The sequence below is a fragment of the Dasypus novemcinctus genome, chromosome 5 (assembly GCF_030445035.2).
Source record: "Dasypus novemcinctus isolate mDasNov1 chromosome 5, mDasNov1.1.hap2, whole genome shotgun sequence".
Lineage (NCBI taxonomy): Eukaryota > Metazoa > Chordata > Mammalia > Cingulata > Dasypodidae > Dasypus > Dasypus novemcinctus.
Window position 1 is genome coordinate 12,207,050 of NC_080677.1, and position 8,132 is coordinate 12,215,181.

Below are 8,132 nucleotides of genomic sequence, written 5' to 3' on the forward strand. Positions count from 1 at the left end.
AAGCACGGCTTTCCATCCTGACGTCGTAACCAGCGATCGACAGACCCGGCCGTTGGTTCCCATTACAGGCAGAGGGCATCGTGGGTCTGCTGCTCCTTGGCATTCGACCCGCGTGGAGAAACGGGCAGCTGCTCTCAGAGACGAGCCCTGGCTTCCGTGCCCACTGCCCGCAGCCCCAACCGGCATGTCCGCCCCCACCCTGTTCCTGGAGCTGGGCTCCGTGTGCCTGGCCAGGGCATGCTTGCTCCTGGAGCAGCTGAGGCCAGGCTGGGCCCAGGCCAGCGGCTCCTCTTCCCTTTTCCTTCACAGGGTAGAGGAGAAATGCAAAGATTGAGGCAGCTTGGAGCTGGTGTCCACTGCTCAAAATTTCCCTGGGGTCCTAGGGTGCAACAGAGACTTAACGCGAAAAGGTCGCAGGTGCCAGTTGTGTGCCTGGTACCTCCTAGTTCATTATCCAGACGTGTTTTAATACTAAAGCCTCCGTCCTACCATTCCTCAAACCCCAGTGTGCTGAAGGACAAACCTACAGCTTCACTGATTGCTCCTGCCCCCACCCCCCGCCCCATCGCCCCCAGGAGGTCACAGAGCCCCAGTTTGGGCAAGGGTGGACTTGGGTCCAAGGTGAAGTCCCCTCCAGGGGAGTTCTCAGGTGCGTCAGCAGCTTCCCAAGCAGTTACTCCTGAGCCCCGGCCTTTGCTTGACAGCTCGTTGGTCCTCGAGGGCCTCCTTCTCCGCTCACCCCTCGGGACCTGCCATAGCCCCCCTCATCCAGAGGCCTTCCGGGGGAAGCCCTGGCTAGGTGTGAACGCAGGCTGCCCTGGACTGGTGCCCCCCGGGGATTCCTGGGGCTGGTTTACGCCTCCCCGAAGGCAGCTGCTTATAATCTCTCCACACCCACCCACCCCTTGCACACAGTACTGTGCTCGGTCAGTTCTAGGAGAAAGTCACTCACAAGACTAGATAAACTGCCACCAGCCCCACCTCAAGCCACCGTGGATGAGCTGGAGGCTGGGGGCAGGGCTGAAAGCCGGGGACCGGGACAGGTTTGTTGAGGCCCTCCAAAGGAGAGGCCCCCCTGCCCTGCCCTGCTCCAAGGGAAGCACTGTTCCAAGGAGCTGGGCCCCAGACATATGCATGTGGAGGGCGGGCAGTGGGACCTGGGACGACTTGGGGAGGCAGGGAAGGAACCCATCTTTTAGGAAAAACCAGGAAGTTTTTGTCTGGTCTGATAGGGAGTTTTGCAGATTCTTGAGAAGATTCTTCTAAATAAGATCTTTCTGTCAACCAGGAAAGAGGGATTCTGGAGCCTGGACTGGTGAGACAGGTTCTTCCTGTCTCAGCCCACAGGTAGCTCTGGAGGGCAGGCTGGTGGGAGGCCCGGCCACACCCCTTACCGCACTGCCCGGCTGCTGCCTGCCTCGGGGTGCTGGCAGCCACCTCCTTCCATTTGTCAGGGGCAGTGTTCGCGGTGCGATCCGCGCCCCAGCTCTTCCCAGCACCAGCAGGGCCCAGGGCTCACAGGAAGAGCCAGCCCTGGAAGGGACATACAGGGGGAAGGGGCTGGAGAGGGGCGGGGGCCTGGGTCTCCTCTGTCTCCTGCTTTGGATACCAAGGCCAGCTGAGCAGACCAGTTCTGCTGGCACCTTCTGGCCACTTCTAGAGACTTCCTCCTGGTCCTTGGAGACAGAAGCAGGGGGTGAGGGCCAGAACTGCGCCCACACGTGGCCAGGCCTGCCAGATGTTAGCATTCTAGCATTTTAATCCTTTGCCACGAGACTTTGATTCTTTGTCGTGTCCTTGGGTCTCCCGGATCTTCCTGGAAGCTGAGAAAGGCTTACCATCTCAGCCTCGTTCCTCAAAGCCAAGGGGTCACGTGCTCTTCACGGATCGAGTGCTCAGAAGCACTCCCCCCCACCTCACACACACACACACACACACACACACACGCTGCCTGCGATCGGCTTCCAGATCTGCGTCCCACTGCCGCCTGCGACTCACCTTCGGAAGCACGCTGCCCCCCACGTGGGTCACAGCTCACTTCTGAACAAGGCTCTCCAGCTAAGGAGCAGATGTGTGATGGTGTACTAGTTCTCAAGCCAGCTCGAGCCCTGAAGCCTGAGGAGGGGTGACTTTCCTAATGAGCAGGGCCAGGCAGAGTCTCCGGGGTACACGCTTACTTCAGAACACGGGGGAAGAGGGCTGCCTGTATGGGAGGGTGATCATCTATTTCCATGTAATTTTCCCATAAAAGGTCCATCCAGGGAAGTGGATTTGGCTCAGCTCATAGAACATCCGCCTACCACATGGGAGGTCCAGGGTTCAAACCCAGGGCCTCCTGACCCGTGTGGTGAGCTGGCCCATGTGCAGTGCTGATGTGTGCAGGGAGTGCCATGCCACATAGGGGTGTCCCCACAGGAGTGCCATGCCACGCAGGGGTGTCCCCTGCATAGGGGAGCCCCACGCACAAGGAGTGCACCCCATAAGGAGAGCCACCCCACGCGATAAAAGTGCAGCCTGTCTAGGAATGGTGCCACACATGGAGAGCTGACGCAGCAAGATGATGGAACAAAAAGTAACACAGATTCCCGGTGCTGCCGGCAAGAATGCAAATGGACACAGAAGAACACACAGCAAATGGACACAGAGAGCAGACAACGGGGGGGGGTGGGGGGGGTGGGGGGAGTGGGGGGGAGAAATAAATAAAAATAAATCTTAAAAAAAAAAGTGCATCCAACAGTAAGTGTCTGCCTCACTCTGAAACGTGTCCTGAAAGGGAGAGTGTGCAATCTTGCCAGAGTCCCCCATAGAGTTGGAAACTTCTTGCCGCAACATAAATCAGTGCATCTCACTCTACTGTGGAAGGAGGTTTTATTTACATCTCCCCTTGTTAAAATAAATTTCCAGCTCGTTTCAGAGTTTATTTCTTAGCTTTTTAAATAAATATCCGGTTTGTTCACAGAGCTTCTTAGCTTTTAAAATGTCACTGTTTTCTCTGTCCTTCAGCAGCTGAAGATCCTAAAAGCTACCCAGTTACACAAGACCACATTGTTATCTGTTTATTTTAAGGAAGGTCCTCAGTTGCTTACACCCTAATGGAGGAGATAAGCTGGGAAATTACTGCTCTGTGAGACACCGCGATTCTCTCTGAAGGTGTGACCCTGCCTCTCGATAGGTGAAGGGGCAGAGCAGGGGTGGGTGCGTGAGCGTCTTCAGGGGACCCCTTGCTAGCCGTGCCCGCCAGGCGGGGGGAGCTGGTTTAGCGCTGGCCGCCACCCGCCCCAGCACACCCATCCCCAGCCACGGGCTGGACAGGGCTCCGGATCCCAGCCGCACTGGGCCATGATTCCCAATCCCGGGATGCAGGACGGCGAGGCCAGAAGAGGGCTCTGCCCGGCCCGGGCTGAGGGGTCCCGGCCCGCCGTGGCCAGCGGCACGGCACAGAGACACCACGGACCCCCGAGCGGACGCAGACGAGGAGGCGGAGGCGCTTGCGGGGCGCGGCTGCCCAGCACGCGGAGCCTGCCATCCCGGGACCCCTGACGGGGCACTGGGGTCCCGCGCGCAGCGGTGGGGAGGGCCCCGCAGGGCTCTGGGCGCTCTGCGCAGTCTCTGTGACGTCCCACCAAGGCTGCAATAATTCTATGCGAACGGTTAAAAAAGGTCTGGCCCATCTGGATCCCAGCACCACCCTCCTTGAACCGTAGTGGGCATTACCCCCCAAGCCCACCTCCCCTTTCACAGCACAGGAGCTGCTGGAAGAGGGAGAGAGGGGGAGGAGAGGGAGAGAGGGGAGGGAGGGAGAGAGGGGAGGGAGGGGAGAGAGGGGAGGGAGGAAGAGAAGGGGGAGGGAGGGAGAGAGAGTGAGGGAGAGGGGGAGGAAGGAGAGGGGGGAGGGGAGGAAGAGAAGGGGAGGGAAGGAGAGTGGAGGAGGAAGAGGGGGGAGGGAGGGAGAAGGGGAGGAGAAGAGGGGGGAGGGAGGGAAAGAAGAGGAAGGGAGGGGGAGGGGGAGTGAAGGGGAGGGAGGGAAAGAGAGAGAGGGAGAGGGAGGGAGAAGGAGAGGGAGGGAGGGCAGGAAGACCCGCTGGCGGTGTAGGATGAGGTGGGGGGGGTGGTGGCGCCAAGTGGTGGTCTCTGGGAGGCCTCAGGGAGACTGACTTCCTGTGTACGCTTACATAGCTCTGAAAGGCTATGACATTTAAAAAATGTCAAAAAGGAGGTGAATGTTCCGTTCAAATTATTTCCAAATAAAAGTTTTTTTTTTTTTTTTAAGCGTGAATGTTCTCACCAGGCCGCTGGCAGGAATGGGCGGCAGGGCCCCGTGGGGGCACTGGGGCCATCGAGTCACCTGCCAAGCCCCGGCCGCCCGCAGCACCTGCGCGCGCCCTCCTCGGCGCGCCCCTCGCAGCCTCGCCAGCGCCCCCTGCTGTTTCAGGCTTCCCGCTGCCCGGCCCGCGGGGCAGGGTCCCCCAGGTGGGGCTGCTGCCCAGGGCGGCACAGACGCCACAGTCGTGCGGCCGCCCTGCAGCCCGGCCGTCCCCACGGCCTCCTGGTGATGACCGTCCTGCAGCCGCCCCTCGGCCGGGCGAGGCGCCGCTGTTTTCAGTATAGGGGAATCAGGCCCGGAAAGGGAGGGACCCCGCAGCCTGGCCCGGGCCGGGCTCCACCGTCTGCGGTTGGAAAGACCCCACCTCTCTGACGCCCCGACTTCAGGGAGGGCGAGGCGCGGGCGCTGTGGGGCGCCGGGCTGTCCGAGGCCAGTCAGCGGCAGCCCCGCCCAGTGGTGGGCGGCTGAGAGCCCCCTGGGGGTGACTCAGGGCCTGTGGAGGGGAGAGCGGAGCAGGGGCACTGGGCCGTCTCAAGGAGGGTCTGTGCCGAGGCCCCAGCAGCAGCTGTCCTTTAGGGGAGGTGGGGCTCCCCTTTGGGGAATCAACCAGGAGACCCAGGTTGACTCAGCGTCAGCTCGATCTCAGCAGTCACCCCCAAGTTTACCTTGACGTCATGGGAAGTGACAGGTAAGGGGAACGTTCTATGAAGAAGGCTCTGCGAGGGGAAACAGGCACTGGCGGGCCTGGGCTAGGTTGGGCCAGGACAGTGCAGCTACAGCCACCTTGGCTCTTCAGCTTTGGGCGAGCTGGCTCCGTTTCCGCTCTGTGCCGGGAGAAAGTTCAGCTCTCACAAGCCTATGCAGGCCTTTCCGGGGCCCTGGGGGCCCAGCTTTCCTCATGGCACACGGGCAACCACCCTCTGACGAGACCCCCCCTCTCCAGTGGTCCGCTCATTTTCCCGTAGCTGCACCACTGCAGCCTAATAGTGAAGGGTGAGCGTCCCTGAGCCCAAGATGCCCACAGGGTGGGGTGAGGGGTACACGAGCAGTCACCCTGGCCAGGTACAGGGGGCCCGGTTAATTTAAAGGAACACCCCAGGCTTTAGAGGACCCGGGCTCTTCTCAGAAGCTAATGTGGCCTCAGGGCAGGCTGGCTCTCCATGCCCTGGTTCCCGATGACTGCCAGGGAGGGCAGGTGCTCCATTTTTTTTTCTTTTTTTGGGGGGGGCGCTCCATTTTGAAGGGGAGCCTGGTGGCTACCCAACCTTTGCACTCACTGCCTCTAGTAAAAGGCAACTCACAGCAAATGGGGGGGCCGACACACAATGGATTGGTTCTGGTTTTCTTAAAACACAACCAAACAAATAACCTGGCTGGGCTGATACATTTGGGGGTCTTCATTGAAAGGCTTCTTTAATCTGAAGCCCTAAAAAATACTTACAATCGTCACCCAACGTCCCTCTGGACACCTGGCAGGAGGGTCACTCTGCAGTCAGCTAATTCCTGGGAACGCGGAACTGCTCTCCTGTGCTGGGGATAGGAAATGCCTCCAGTCCGCCATGCTGCTCCAAGCACCAATCCTGGCCGCAAGAGATGGACTCTTCTAGGAGGTGGGGGGTGGGGGGCCAGGCCCCGGGAAGGGCTTAGCCTTGGCTAATGAACATGAGTGAAGAGAAGTCCCCAGAGCTGGGACTTGTGTGCTGAGGCTGCTGGGTCGACAGGCTCATTTCCACCTTATAAATTAGGATATGGAAATGTAAAGAGGTCAAGTTACTGACCCGAGGTCACAGAACCACAGTGGCCATGGGGTGAGGAAGGACGACAGCCCCCTCCGCCCTGGGGTCTTAGGATGCTGGACAAAGAGCGACTTGGGTGCTCTGGAGAACGGCAGAACCCCCTCCCCAGGCCTGCTGCGCTGCCCGTGTCTGAGACTGACACTGCAATGGGATGCCCCTTCAGGGGATGTGATGCTGGTCACAACCCTAAGGGCGATCCTGACCAGCAGGGGCTTGAGGCCCAAGCTTTTGGGACAGGGACTCTTGGTCTTGGGCTTGCATGGATGAGAATGTTTCCTGGACTCCCAATACTCTCCCATCCAGACTCAAGGAGACCTCAATAAACTCCTCGGAGTTTCCCTCAGGGTTCTAACATGAAGGAAGGAGGCACAGGAAAAGTCCCGGGGGATGGCCAAGCCCAGGTCTGGGGCATGCTTCTGCACCAAGCTCAGACCTGGCGATGGCCTCAAGCCTGTCCAGGGTTCCTTACCTGAACTCTGCCCAGAACTGATCTCATGCAGGTGATGTCAGCAAGGTGGAAGAGGAGGCGCCCTGGGTGAACGCTCCTCACCCTGGCCGACAAAACACCACCCGCCACAAGCCGGACCGCCCAGAACGAACCCTTCCTGGACTCTGGAAGGCACGGAGGAGCGAGGTGCAGCCCAGCCTAAAGTGGCAGGACTGAGGCAGGCCCCTCCCCCTTGCCGGGCCCCCTCCCCCTTGTCGGGCCCCCCTTGCCCTGGCCTGCCCAGGGGTGCACCGCCCATAGCTGCACCCCCCATAGCTGCACCCCCGGGCCATGCCCGGACCTCCAGTGTGGATCCTTTTTAGTGTGTTTGTCTGTCTGCCCAAACCTGCTCCCTGAAAGGCTGACTCAGGGTAATTAGTTTTGCCTAATCCAGAAATTACAGAGAGGGGAGAAGCATGAAAAGAGAAAGACATGAGATGTAAAATTCAGCACTTGGGGCACAGGAAGAGAAGCTGGGAAATAAATATATATATATATATATATATATATATAAATTTATTTATTTTTCATTTTTATTTTTTGGAGGGGAAACTAGGAAACATGTATTCTGGGGAATCTTTGAAATCTGCTGCACACACCCAGGGCAAGATACACAGAAAGACCTGAGAAGAATCTAACTGTTCACTGAGGGCTAACTTATGAGCTTGGTGTAAACTGGGCTGAGTGTTGAAAGAGTGCCTGGAGACAGAGCCTCTCTACACTACAGCCTTCAGCAATAAAACACACACATATATACCAAAACCAAAAATAAAACAGTAAAACCTGGTGAAGGGGTAGAATCTGACTTTCAGAGTTACACATACAAATAATCAAAAAACCACACTTTCACACAAAAAAATCACCAGACACACAAAGAAACAGGAAGAGATGGCCCATTGAAAGGAACAAAATAAAGTGTAATGTGAAAGAATCTACCCCTGGGAAAGCTCAACCACTGGAATTACAAATCAAAGACATTAGGTCAAACTTTCCTAAAAAAAAGCCACAGAACTAAAGGAAAACACGGACAAAGAACTAAAGGAAGTTAGGAAAATGATACGTGAAGGAGGAATTAGAAAAATTTAAAAGGAACCAAACAGAAATTCTGGAAAGAAGAATATAATTACTGAAATTAAAAATTAATGAGGAAAGTGGATTTGGCTCAACAGATGGATAGGGCATCCGTCTACCACATGGGAGGTCCAAGGTTCAAACCCAGGGCCTCCTGACCCATGTGGTGAGCTAGCCCACGCGCAATGCTGATGTGTGCAAAAAGTGACATGCCACACAGGGGTGTCCCCCATGTAGGGGGAGCCCCACGTGCAAGGAGTACGTCCTGTGAGGAGAGCCGCCCAGCATGAAAAAAGTGCAGCCTGCTCAGGAATGGCACTGCGCATAGATAGAGCTGACGCCAGCAAGATGATGCAACAAAACGAGACACAGATTCTGGGTGCCACTGACAAGAATACAGTGAAAGGACACAGAGTAGACAACTTGGGGGGGGGGCAGGGAAGGAGGGAGAGAA